The sequence below is a fragment of the Carassius auratus genome, chromosome 11 (genome assembly GCF_003368295.1).
Source record: "Carassius auratus strain Wakin chromosome 11, ASM336829v1, whole genome shotgun sequence".
NCBI classification, from domain to species: domain Eukaryota; kingdom Metazoa; phylum Chordata; class Actinopteri; order Cypriniformes; family Cyprinidae; genus Carassius; species Carassius auratus.
The window spans coordinates 10193071-10206269 of record NC_039253.1 but is presented as its reverse complement, the minus strand read 5'-3'; the positions used below and the strand labels follow the sequence as shown (position 1 = coordinate 10206269).

At 35.9% G+C, this 13199-nt stretch overlaps 1 protein-coding gene across 2 annotated transcripts in view; it reads right to left on the bottom strand.

Annotated features, from left to right (window-relative positions):
* Nucleotides 1-13199, bottom strand: part of LOC113110993 (prickle-like protein 2) — a 72415-nt gene that overhangs the window by 38294 nt on the left and 20922 nt on the right. Inside the window, exon 1 of one of the 2 annotated variants that reach the window (XM_026275351.1) lies at nt 3221-3581. The exons of the other annotated variant lie outside the window; for it this stretch is intronic. The gene's annotated coding sequence lies outside the window, so the exon portion shown is untranslated. Of the gene's footprint in view, nt 1-3220; nt 3582-13199 lie in introns of those variants that run through there. 2 annotated transcript variants of the gene reach the window in all.

Below are 13199 nucleotides of genomic sequence, written 5' to 3'. Positions count from 1 at the left end.
CGGTTGAAAAATCAAAGAAACCTGTCCCTTTTATTCTCTCTCTTGGTCTTTCTTACTGTCATCGCATTCATTAGTCTAACTCTTAATCTTAGCGACCCTTCCTCTCTCACCAAGTCTTTCTCTCTGGCATTTCCCCTCTATCTTTTTCTCACTCCTTCGGACGATGGACAGAAGCACTTGTGTTTGACTGACAGTTCCTCAGAATAGCAGTTCCCTGGCCAGGAGGCGTTAGGAGGCAGGCGGTGGGAGTGCTGAGTAGCAGTCTGGTTCGTTTGGCTCCCTGCCTCTGTCTTACAGGATGGGGAAAGGGGGGTGGGGGGTGTCGCAACATGCCGCAATCTGATATTGTTGACACCTAAACAATGAAAAGCGCTGTGATTCAAATTTGTTCTTTTATGCAACATCTCTGTCTTGCCCACAAAAGCACGTCATGTTTTACGTCACTGAAAAAGAAAATGAAGAGCACATTTTTTTCACACTTGGTAACGTGCATCACACGTGTTTTTAAAATGTTTAATTCCCTATCACGTGGATTGCTATTGAAATGACATTCATCATAAAATGGAGAACAGAAGATGAGGACAAAGCATGTAGAGATGGAGATGACAGGAAAAAAGCACTCTAAAAAAAGCTCCAGTGTGGGAGTTTTTTTTTGGAAACGCTTTCCTACATTTTAATTTTTTTGTTGGATTCATTGGCCAAAAAATAGAGAATACAAATAAAATTATGGATGAATTTGACTCTTAGCATTATTATTATATTTGTTTCTATTTCTATAGATCTTTTAACTATTGTTAACTCTTGTGGGCACAATAATAATGTAGGGATACCTTGACAGCATTAACAAACTAAGCTGAAAAACAAATTCCTATCTGCAACATTAGCATATGACTGCCCTCTTTTACGCATTAACAATGCCCATTTAGTGTTTATAAACTTGGCCTACTTATAAGAAGGAATAATGACAGAAAAACGTACAAATGTGCACCAGGCATTGTGCTGGGTGTAGCACCGTCCACTCTGCACCTCCAGGACATTCCCGGAATATTCAAAAACTGAACTGATCAGAAATGTTTGTTCTGTGATCCTATCAAATTAAATGGAAATAAATGGTGCAAAAAGGCTGTTATTGAAGAACAGGGTAGTGCAAAATACATCACACCTGCAGCTCTACAAATTTCTTACATTTAAAACAGCGCTAACAGCTTGTGTAATATCGAGGGTCAAAGTGAGGTTGGAAAATGGTCATGAAAAAAATTTCTTACTGTCTTTTCTTACTTTACAAGTGGAAAAAATTTAATTGTGATAAATTAAAGTATTAGAAAATGTGATATGGCCCCTGTGAGTGAGCCGGGCTCATGACCCTTTATTTAACGATGCTTTAAAATACTGTGTGTTTATATATGTGTAAGGGTATTAAAGAGGGCCATTATGAATCACTGGTCCATGACTTGAATGCCATCTGGGTGATGAACTCAGATCTCTTGGAGCCCTGCACATTCAGCTTTGATTGGCTGGGACTGTGAGAGTAGGAAATAGAGCAAGCAGCAGGAGAGAGGAAAGATTGTGTTTAGGAGGCACCCACTCACCCGCCAAAAAAAAAAAAAAAAAATTCAGTGGCCACATTCATTGCTTGCAGTGTGCATTAAGGTAGACTGAGAGCTTTATCCTTGTCACCTCTCAACATGCCTTCTCCTATCTACACGTTCACCTCATAATCACTCTTCTCAAAGTACAGCTAGACTCTTCATTCACTGGCTGTCTCTGTATTTATCTGCAGTCCACAGTGTGTTCACTTATCCTGTTAGCGCCACAAAGAATGCCAAGGACAGAGATGAAAAAAAAAACAGAGACAAATAAAGAAACTAAGATAAAGTGTAAAAGACAGGAATTTTGTCTATGGTACTGAATGCATAAGGCTTAATGATGTGGCAGAATCTTTTTATTTATTTAAAAAATCCACGAAAAGGCAAGGCAAGGCAAAAGGATTTTTTTTTCAAATGTATAAAATGATACACGTGCCTTGACCACAGTAAAAAAGAAAACAAAAGATGAAAATATTTCAACGAAACTGCCAAATTGAATGTTGTCTGCCAAATTGTGAAATCAAACTTGCAAAGTGAAAACTAAAGTGTATAAATCATAAAACTGAAAATCATAACAGAGAGGAACACTCTGCCCTTAAAATATTGGGTAATTGTACCTTTTTATGACGAGGCAAAGTAAAAAGATAAAAAAAAAAAAATCATGTGATGCACCTCCCCCGAAACATGATATTTATTCAATATCCATGAATTTTGTAGCAAAATGTGTTTATTTGCAATATTTATTTAATACTAATTATGTTTTTATGATATCGTTCAATTAAAACTTGAAAATTGAATAAAAGCTTTTCAAAACCATTTGAAACCAACATGTATATAAAAAGCCTATTTCTAGAAAAGTCTAGTTCTATCATGCACTTATAAGTTCAAGTTCAAAGTGACTAGAAAACCCCATCTGGGCGTGAGCAGGATATCACGGGGTGACACGTTAAATCTGTCCCCAGTGCGTGCCGGTGCCACGAGCCTTTACACGTGAGCACCATAAACAAAGTCAACAGCAAGTACTCACAGAATGCATAGTCATGATTTACAGTCCCATCCAGATGACACAACAGAGATAAACTGTCTCAACACTAGACCCTAACAAAATATACTGCCAATTTCTTGTCTCAGAATGCAGAATTACAAGCAACAAGGATAGTGACCCTGAACTTTGAGGATCTTGCAATAAAGACAAAATGTATAAATATGTATGTAGCAGCATAAATTCCTATACTGAAGCTCTAGACTATATGCTGGCCTGCCCCACCAGTACTGTAGAACAATAAAACAACAGCAGAGGTTAAAAATAAGGCAAGAGGCATGTGGCACAGCTGTGAGATACTTGAAGATTTGTGTGCTGTCAGTCTGCTTAAATCTTAACAGCTGAGATGACAAGAGGTTGTGGATTTCTGTAGCTCTTGCACTTTGCCAGCTCTGTTAATCATATGAGTTGCATTCGAGGCACATTTGCTTGCAATACAGTCATAAAACAAAGACATTCTCACCAAAGCATGATGAAAAGCAACACAAAAATGAATTCAGCACAAGTACGAAGAGTCTGACAAACCAAGGTGTCAGTAAAGTGCATGAAACACACAAAACCACAAGTCTAAGTGTGTGTGAAACGTACTTACCACTTCCTTTTGGCACTAGGTTTCTGAGGAGAGTTTAAAAGTCGTTACACCTTCATGGAATAATCGCTTCTGAATAACAGGCCTCAGTAAAACCTCTCAGTCCTTCCTTAACTGGAAAATGTGCACATTTGAGTGCAGAGAGTAGGCGAAATGGGAAGAGCAAGTGAAAGACAAATGCTTGGAGCTAATCGTTGTGCCAGAGAACGATTTCACTCATTCACTCTGCAATCTGTGGAAGAGCCATTAAAAACAAGAGCTGATGGAAAGGAGGAATAAGCAATGAAGAAAGACAGAGAGAAAGAGGCTAAAACGAATACATGCAGTGCTGAGAGGTGGCAAGTCTGCTTCCTCAGACTAAAATTGCCTCCCAGCACCCTCCACCCACTAAACTCTCTCCAACCGTCCCCAAATCATGAGTCATCGATCTCTCTGCCAATCACAGCTCAGCAGTACCTCAGATTAAAATCACCTCTCATCTATCCATCTATCTATCTATCTATCTATCTATCTATCTATCTATCTATCTATCTATCTATCTATCTATCTATCTATCTATCTATCTATCTATCTATCCTGAAACTAAAATTGTCAAATGTCAATTTTAAGGGTTATTATAGTTAACTAAAACTATAAGTAAATCTAAAACCATCCCAATAGTGTTACTTGAAATCAAATAAGGGTTAAAAGAAAAAAAAAAAAAACAGCTATAAGGCAGCATGTTTCTTGAACACCAGATTTCTGAAGGATCATGTGTATTATAGATAGAATTTAAGTAACATTAAATCACATGGAGTCCAGTGGCTCACAACTGACATTCTTGGGAAAAACAATCCCATAAACCCCATTCTTTTGCACCCCATCATGTCTGCTCTTTCCACAAGTTATAGGCACATTATATGACCCTATAAGCAGCATGCTAGTCTGACATTATCTCTAAATGTTGAAGATGGAGACTATGCCAAGACTTGGAGCGGTAAACATTCCATGGCTGCTTGCACGACTCTTTAATGTAATTATATGTTAGCTTGGCACCAGGCAACCTGCTCTGAATGGAAGCTTTTTATGTGCGATTTAAGTGTGGTTGGTCATATGATGTGAGATAGAGCACCTAAATAATCGGCTGTTGTCTTCTGACTCATGTATTTGCACAAATTTGCATTCCGCTTATTACTGGGTGTTTTTTCAGCTCAAAATATGACATTTCTATATTGTATTGTGCCTGTATTTCCATCAAAAAAGCACTTAAGGAGTTTGTAATGACACCTGTAAAGAAATCTGTTGAGAGAAAATCGTGACTGTTTTATTAAATGGTGAAGCAAAGGGAAAAGGAGAAGGAGAGGAAGGGAGAAAGTCTTTCCCTGCGTGCTCCTATGAACACGTAACATGTTCCATCTCACATCATTGCTAATTGAAGTTATCAATCAATAGGAGCGTCCCAAAAGAGAAGGATTCTAGGGATTTGAGAGAAAAAACAGAGAGGGAACTGTTTCTACACTTAATGAATGAAACAGCTTGACCCACCAGTTAACAATTCACTCTATACTTGTTTAAGTGGGAAAATAATTTGTGACCCACATAGACATCTTTGACTAAGCACAGGGTGTGGAAAACCTCAAAATACTCTAAAGAGGGCAAAGAGAGAATGAGAGAGGAGCATGCATGAAAAGGCAATAAGAAATGTGCAATGAAATCTGAGAGCGGGAAGGAAAAGCCATCAATGACAGGACCTTTTTGGACTGTTGAAGGGTACAGGATAGTAGACACTCATGTATCAAAATCAGTCTTCCTCTTAAATTAAATACAATCACTCTCATTTAGGACAGAACAGGAGAAAAATAGTGGAAGGAAACAGAATTTGATACGAAAATGACTCCATCATATGTGAAAGTCATTTCTTTTTTTTTTTCTTTTTTTTGCTGAGTTTTTGTATGAATGGTCTACAAACGCCATATGCATATAATACAAACTCATAATGAAGGAACAGACCAATGCGGTCTTCTACAAATAATCCAGTTTGATGAGTATAAAGCAGGGTTACTACTGTTAACTATATATATATATATATATATATTTAACGAAATACTCAAATTAAAACTAAAACTACTGATTGCCATACAAAACAATTTCCTGGAGTTGTAAGCAATTTCTAAGTGAAACTTGATTATACACCCATTTTCCTCAGGGTATATTGTTAAAAAACAACAATTATAAAAATATGCAATTACTAAAACTTCAATGTAAAAAAAAAGCGTACAAAATATTATGTATTAATAATACTAAAATAACACATGTACAAAATCATTATAGTAATAACAGTCTATAAAGGGCCTAGAAAAAAAGTGGCAACTTATAAATTAACAAAAATCTTAAACCAGTTTTTTTTTTTTTTTTTTTTGGTTTAAAAGTTTTTATAGGGGTTAAGAAGCCATGAGACCAGCTAGTCAATCAGTCAAATGCTAGTTTGATTAGGTGTAAGCTAGACTAATTTGACTAGGTTTTGTTTTGGTAAAAAAGAATACCAGGGTTTTTTTATTGCTTCTTTCTGTCTTTCTTTCACTCTCTACTTCTCCATACATCTCTTGAGAAGTGATGAGCAATAGCTGGTCTAAGGACAGGCTGGTGTGGGAGGGAGATCTTTCACTGCTGAGTTTGGTCTCATTACAGAAGAGAAAAGAAAAGACTAGAGAAAGAAACTGAAGAAATGGACACATGAACAAATTCAATGATAAAAACAGTTTGCTATGAAGCTGATTATATAGTGCCAACAACGGAATCTATAATGGTTATGATGTTGATAAAAATGCAACTGAGATACAATGACTTGTTTTCTAATATCTCCTCATTATAAAAGGTAAAACCAGCAGCATCCTGTTAAACCACACATGCAGTGTTCTGCAGCACTCATCCCGCTTTATACAGCCGTCTCCGTCAGTGGATTAAAACATCACTGTAATCCAATTCAACCGCAATTCATCTAATCCACTGTGCCATTTACCAAACTCCACATATCTACCAATCTATCAACTCAATGAATGCTACTCTAATACAAAAGGTTCTGCATGGTAACTTTTTGAGATTATATTAATAAAGTAACCCACAGTAAATGTTTACTTTTGCAGACTAATCTAATGGTATTTATTCATGGGAAAATGAGTTTTTTTTAATTATTAATCTTTGCACATATTTTTTTTATAATGTGCCTTTGTTTACTTTAATTAAATACATTAACATCTTGCAAATGTGCATAAAAGCTATGTAAAAGAGGGATGAATACAGTTCACAAGCTGCTGCTTCACATCGAACAAGCAACGAGTTTGTATCTTCCAGCTCTTTTACTCAGCAAGAAAAAAAAAAAAAAAAACTAAAACTAAACAAAACAAATGTTTTCTCCAATGTGAATTATTTTGCTTGTTCAGTTGCAGTTCAGTGCAATATGCTTTCTTCTTTTCATTTTGTAGTGCAGGAGTTTGTTGTCACTATGGACTGGCATGTATTGAGCTTAACTTAAATTACACTGAAGTTCACTTGGAACAGTCTACAGTGCATTGCTGTAATTATAATATGGGGACACTGTACTGAACTGCAGTTATACTGCAGTGTATTACAGTAGACTAGAAGTATGCACTGAATGTACTTGTACTGAAAGCACTACTTGAAATGTACACCAGGAAGGATGTTATTTAAATTTTCATTAGAAATTAATTATTGAGCCAGTGTCATGCAAGATCCAATCCCCCCTACAGAGACCAGAGAGCAAAATCACTTTGCAGTGTGGTTATTCTTAATCATGAAAATATATTTTTTATGTAATAAAATATGTAAATCTGCTATAATAAGACATATTACAAGACATTACAATAACGTCTGATATTTGGTTTTAATAAAACATTGAGGAATGGGGATATAGATCTGCAGAATATATTATATTATTTCAGATTAGAAGGGTCATTATAAATTAATCTATGCTAAACGTTGATTGATAAAAAAAAAAACTAAATACATCAATGACTAAATAAGTTAAGAAAGTCTGTTTCCAAAAGGTAATTGTGACTTTACCTCACAATTCTACCTTTTTTCTAACAATTGCAAGTTTTCTTCTCAGATCTGCGCAATGTAAACTAGGGCTGGGTGATATATCTAACGATATGATCATGCGCATTTAGTCAGTAAATGAATCGCCTTCGATAATGAATGCGATATTGTGTAGCTTGTCAGTGATCTACAGCTCTGTCTATTAAATGCCGCTCCAATTGAAAGCAGGTGACGGTGATTTAGCGGTAATCACAGAACCAGATTTACTGACTAGATGTGCATGATCATATCGTTAGATATGTAAACTCTTTTTTTCCTGAGAACTGCAAGATTGTTGCAATCGTAAGAAAATAGTTTCTTAGTTTCTTAGTCAGAATTGGACTTTATAACTCACAGTCGCAGTTTATATCAAACGTTTCTTTAAAAAGAAGTCAGAAATGTACGAAATTTCTTTTTTTTTAATTGTGAGATAAGAAGTCGCAATTACCTTTTTTATATTTATTCAGTGGCGGAAACAGGCTTCTCTAATTTTGGCAATCATTGTTTTATTTGCATTACATTTGACATTCTATAGCTTCCTCCATGACAGAATTTTAACCTTCAAGCATTCCAAATAGTGGAGCAAATGCCAGGACAGCATTACTGTTTGTTTAACTTGCCCATCACAGAAGGTCCCAAAAGGCACATCAGAAGACACAAACACTGACAGGGTTTATTTGTGTATCTGCTTCAACTGCCAATCAAATGAACTAAGCAAGCATTAACCAATGAAGAAACGATGTCTGTGTTAGTGTCACCAGTGAGCCCGGGGCGACAGCCGTACTGAAGAAGATGGAGCAGACTTATGGTTTTGATTAGACAGGAAAAAACGACGAGAAACCGTTAGAGGTCATGACCTTTATATTTTCTAGTCTCTGGAAACTGAGAGATTGACAGTTTCTTCTGTTCTCACAATGTTTTCCTGCATTTTATTGTCTTTGGTTCTCTCACTCAAGACTGCACATATAAAATTAGATTTCGAAGCGCATGCTCTGCTTAAAACCACAAGGAGAGATATCGGACAAAGGTCAGCGGAGATGTGACTCAAGACCTCTCCCGGAAAACACAGCATCAGCATTTTGAGGGAACTGACAGTGTTCAGCATGGAGGAATGTCTTGAATGATAACAGACTCTTTGTGCAATACATAGCAGACAAAAAGACAAATTTCAGATGCTTACATCCCTAAAGACATGACCTTTTTTGGACCCTTTTGATTTTGTAATGCATTCTGAGAATCGCTGCTTCCAGTCTTTAACTCCTTCTGGTACTAATGGCATTATAACTTCGCTAGTAATACAGCATGAGTACAGAACCCCCCTGAAACGATTACTTATTTGCATGATGTGGGTTTAGAGAGGCTATTAACTAACAACTAAACCAAAACCACATCAGACCCACACAATGTTTGAAAGGAAGATCTAAATATAGAACCAAGGATGATTGATGGTTGATGGATGGAAACTGTGCCACACAAGCTTTATTGGGTTTTTCTACTCCGTTTTAAAAGCATTCTTTGGTTAGTAGGTGTAAACACAAAAAGCTTGTTTATCTTATCAGCATTGCCATTTGTACAGCAGCCAAGCAATAGTCTATTAAACCATCTCCAATGATACAAAACAGGTTTCCTGCTGTAATTAAAGACCTATTGCCTTGAAAGCAAACCAGACAATAGACCAGTCAAGTAATCCTGACCACAGAATTAAGTAGGTGTGGTAAATTCCTTTCACGATCTATTGTGGCTGGCAGGGTTCCCTGTTACGGACCTCTTGAATGTGACATATGATGCTCACACAATTAAAAAAGTGTCCAATCAGGGATACCTCATCCTGCGATGCAGTGACAAAATCAATCAGAAAATATTACTTATATTGACAAGTGGCTGAAGACACATTACCGTGCACATGCAAGGATGCACACATATCATTGATCTCTACCGACCAAAACCAGCCTATTCCCCCTCTGGGAAACCATGGGCTGGCTTGATGAATATTTCATTTTGGTGATATTGCATCATTTGCATTAAACCGTAACATAAAAGGGGAAAAGGCTATTTGGGAAATAACCTGATCTAATCTATTATGGGTGGAATGAATGAATTCATGATGAGTCTCAGGATGTGCACTCTTTAGTCACCAAAAAAACTGTTATTTGAAACTTCCTTTTAATCAGCTTCCTACATTTTGAAGTCTATATGAAGTTCCTTTGGCTGTGAAATCCAAAGGAGTTTCCATACAATGAAAGTGAATGGTGACCATGGCTATAATGCAATATATAACAACTTATTATTTTACCTTTTAATAAAAGGTAACACTTTAGTGTAAGGACCAATTCTCACTATAATTAAGTTGCTTATTAGCATGCCTATTATTAACATATTGGCTGTTTATTTGCACTAATAAAGCACATATTCCGCATAACCATATTCATCATCCCTAATCCTATCCAACACCTACATTTAACAAATACCTCACTATTAAGAAGCAGAAAATTAGGAGTTTATTGAGGCAAAGGTTTTTAATAGTTTGTCAATAGCGAGAATTAGACCTTAGAATCAAGTGCGACTGTCATTTACGTTTGCAACAGCATAAAAAAAGTGGGCAAATTCATTGCTTTGTGTAATGGTTATGGCTCTGATCTTTTGGTCATTTACTCTCAGAACAGAACTACTGTGAGAGTAAAAGTGGAGCAAAACTCCAGAGGATACAGGAAACAAGGGATATTAACTGCAACTCAGAAAAGTGTGTGAGAGAGACTACTGGAGTCCAACTGCCATGTGAAAATAAGCAATCCACTTACTGACAGTGAAGTGTAAAGTTTGCAGCGCTTGTGTCGGCCCATCTGCCAGTCACGCATCAGAGAGTTTTATTTGAGACAAGGCCATAGAGACAACCTTTCTTTGAGCCCGTTCAGTCTTTCTTGCTCTTGTTATCTTTCGCTTTCATTCTTTCACTTTTCTCACATCCATCTTTCGCACTTTTGTTTTCTAGTTCACTTTCTCCTATAAGGGGAACAAGGTGTGTACCATTCAGAACTGAACTGGGAGTTAAATGCAGCTCAGTTCCTCAATTTGAACCGGATAGCAAACAGTATGTATAATCTGATGATTCAAAATACATATTTTGGTAACATTTTATAATAACTGCACACTATTAATCATTAATTAAGCATTAGTAAACAGATAATTCATAATTTATAAAACATTAATAGACAGTAATAATCAGTTTATAAATACAGATATAAATGCTTTATTCTTGATTTAAAAGCATATCCATAATGGGTAATTTCATACTTTATTCATGATCAATTTATCATTTCTCAATGAAGTATAGCATTATTTACATACCAGTTATTTAGGAGTTGCCAGTGATTCATAAGATCACAAGAAATGTAGTAAATTCAGGTAGTTATAAAGCATTTAGTAGTGGTCAGTTAACTATTTATGTGAGCTCATCTAAAGTGAGGACTAGTTATGCCTTGTAAAGCATTTATAAAGGATTTTTAAAGGCTCAGTTATCTTCTAAACAAAAAACAGAAACAAACACAACACAGTGATACAGAACATAGAAATATTAAAAGCCTTTAAATCTCATTGGTAAAAGCTTTACAAGGCATAAATAGTCCTCACTTTAGATGAGCTCACAAAAATAGTTAACTAACAACTACATATGTTTTATAACTACCTGAATTAACCCTGAATTACAGTAGAAATACATGTTAATAAACCATTTATTAACGCTATAAGTAACTATTACTATATGTCTGAATAAAAAGATGTATGAATGCACATTTAGAGGTTTATTAATCATTTACTTACAATTTCTAAGTGATCTTATGAACCACTGACAACTCCTTAATAACTGGTGTGCAAATAATGCTATACTTAATTTAGAAATGATAAATTGATCATTAATAAAGTATGAAAAAACTATTATTAAATACATTATAGATATGCTTTTAAATCAGGTATAAAGCATTTATATCTGTATTTATAAACTGCTTATAAATGTCTATTAATGCTTTATAAATGATGAATTAACTGTTTCCAGAAAGTCTTCCAGATGGAGCCAAACAACAATTGGCTCAGTAGACAAGTTAAACAGGACACCTACAAAATCAACTGGCTTTGTTGTTTTGTTGGACAAATGAAATTCCATTTTTGTTTCTTTGTTATGAAAAATTGCAAATCTTCTACCTGTCATTCCAATTCAAATTCCAATAGAACATCCTGTGGAGCATTTGGCCAACTAAATTACAACTCATGAATTGAAAGAAAATCAGTTGTTAAATTCAGACCCTGTATGAAATACGGGAGATGTATGACTGGCTGCCACAAGGGACCCACTGAAATCCAATTTCACATAAACAGATGTCATATATCAGAGAGAGTGAGTGAGAGAGATAGAGAAAGAGAGAGAGAAACAGAGGGACAGGAGGGAATTAAAGAGCAAAGAAGCTTGCAATAAGAGCCAACTGCTCTTCCGTCTGCCCTGAGAACAAAGAGTCACCCGTGGCCTGGTCTGCAAGACAGACAGAGTCTTCCTCTTTCGTTTTCTTCTAGTTTATGAAGTGTGGATTCCATCCTGAGTTCCCTCGAGCTGCATGTGTTGGGTGTGCATGTGTGTTTGTGTCAGAAAGCTTGGGAATGATTTAATCATAAGGAGGCAGCAGGAAGAGCAAGAGAGACGGAGGAGCGCTGAAACGCGACCCCTCTCAGACGTCTCCCCTCAAACAATGACCGACCCCAACCCCCCGTACTGATGAGAAACAATGGAGAAGGTAATTTGCCATGAATGCAATCATTTCAGCATTGAAAGGCTATTAAAATGGGCTCCTTCACTTCTGAGCAATTTATAGAAATGGGCGCACAATGCCAGCCTGTCAAATGCGGTGCTATTATTGGCTTCAAACATGGCACTCGTTCTAATTTCAAAGTGAAACATGTTGTTATTTGAAACAATCGAGGAATAAAACTTTCCAGCTTTTCCCTCTATGGAAGGTTCTTGTAGGGGGGTTGAAATACAAGTTCAGCTAATGAGCTGCATGAGGACAATGACAGTGGCGTGAAATATTTTGGCAACATAACTGCAATAACTTTAACACCAAAATTGACAATATACTCACTCTCTCTTTTTTGTGTTTGGGGTTCAGGAACCCTCATTGCTGTATGTGCAAAAATTAAGGAGTGGTAAAAAAAATTAAATGAGTCAATAATTATTTTATAGCCAATATAAAAAAAATATTAAAAGCACTAAATCTAAACTCAGTTTAAATGCTTTAAAATGTACGACATTATAATTTACAGTATGATTTTTTTTAATCTCATTTTGGTTATAGATTTTAGATCATTTTTTTATTAAAAATTGTATAGATTTAACAGTGTTATGGAATTACTAGTGTTTTTAAACATCATTGGTTACTAAAAAATGAAAACATCTTTAATATCGGCCGATACCGATAACTTTTAAACCAAACCTTCTAGGAAAATATTAATCAAATATTTACTTCACTGTTACTGAAAATGTTAATATTTTTTTCTGTTTGGGGCTAATATAACCAAATATATACCCATCAGAGAATCTTGCCCTTTCATACTATTTCATGTAGGACATGCAATGGATATTTTAAAGCTTTGGACATGTGGAGTAATGTGTATCCCCTTCTTTATTCTCCTCTACCCCTTCTCTCCTCCCTTTCTTCCAATTCTATTATCTGTGAAGCATATCTGTACAGCTGAACGTGGGATGAATTTATATGCCTATATTGACAATGTGAGTTAGAGTGACAAAGTGATAATACTTCATTTCCTCAATTCCCTCTCTACAGCCCCGTTATCTTTACATTAACACTTCAAAGATGAGCCACGGATTCCCCAGTGGCTGCAAGTGACAGCTTAAAAATAAGAAAGA